Below are 1,423 nucleotides of genomic sequence, written 5' to 3'. Positions count from 1 at the left end.
GTGTTGCTACAGTGACCTCAGGATCCCTCTAGCCTTGAAACAGTGTTCTTGGGGTTTCTCTGGAGTGCCATCAAGGAAATCAAGGCTCCTTTCATGTGTGATGTGCAACACACAATTGCTCTGCACGCAGTGCAGGGGAATCGGGCCTCCTCTCGCGGCGAGGGGGAAGTCTCATGGTTTTACTCGAGTTGCGGCCGGAACTTGGGGTATATTCTCGAGTTACGACGGGGATGGCCCTTCCACCCACGTGTTTGTTCAGCGACGTCAGGCCTCCTGCCTAGTTGCGAGGGACAACTCGGGATTCTCCTCGAGGCTTGGCAGGGCAATTGGGACGCCTCTCCAGCTGAGGCGGGAGACCAAGTGTCCCTTTCCACGTGCCACAGGAATCCTGGGACTCCTATCACGTTTCACGAGGAGTCAGGCATCGTCTCCTTTGGAGGCACTGATCTCCGCGTACCACTGGAGTTTTCAAAGGATGTGAGGCCTCCGGTCGCGATGAGGTGGGGAACTAGGTCTTTCTCTGTGGTCTCCACAGGGGATTCAGACATCCTCTCGTCTTGGGAAATGCAAGACGAGCCTGCATTCAAGTCACTGGAGGAATATCCGGCCTTATTTAGAGTCAGGGCATCGCGGTGTCCATTCCACTTGAGGCCACAAACTCAGGGTCCCTCTCACATACCTAGAGCTGAGAGAAGCCTCCTCTTGAGGTGCTTGTGTTAAGGTGGTATTCCTCTGGAGTCGAAGCCAGGGACTAACCTCACTTCTCGAGTGGAATTTTGGTCCACGGAGCTCTTTCGAGTTACTACATTTACCTCAGGATCCCTCTAGCCTTGAAACAGTGTTCTTTGGGTTTCTCTGGAGTGCCATCAAGGAAATCAAGGCTCCTTTCATGTGTGATGTGCAACACGGAATTGCTCTGCACGCAGTGCAGGGGAATCGGGCCTCATCTCACGGCGAGGGGGAAGTCTCATGGTTTTTCTCGAGTTGCGGCGGGAACCTTGGATGTATTCTCGAGTTACGACGGGGATGGCCCTTCCACCCACGTGTTTGTTCAGCAACGTCAGGACTCCTGCCTAGTTGCGAGGGACAACTCGGGATTCTCCTCGAGGCTTGGCAGGGCAATTGGGACGCCTCTCCATCTGAGGCGGGAGACCAAGGGTCCCTTTCCATGTGCCACAGTAATCCTGGGACTCCTATCAAGTTTCACGAGGAGTCAGGCATCGTCTGCTTTGGAGGCTCTGATCTCCGCGTACCACTGGAGTTTTCAAAGGATGTGAGGCCTCCGGTCGCGATGAGGTGGGGAACTAGGTCTTTCTCTGTGGTCTCCACAGGGGATTCAGACATCCTTTCATCTTGGGAGATGCAAGACGAGCCTGCATTCAAGTCACTGCAGGGATATCCGGCCTTATTTCGAGTCAGGGCA

This window comes from Cervus elaphus, chromosome 24 (assembly GCF_910594005.1).
Source record: "Cervus elaphus chromosome 24, mCerEla1.1, whole genome shotgun sequence".
NCBI classification, from domain to species: domain Eukaryota; kingdom Metazoa; phylum Chordata; class Mammalia; order Artiodactyla; family Cervidae; genus Cervus; species Cervus elaphus.
This window is presented reverse-complemented; position numbering follows the sequence as displayed.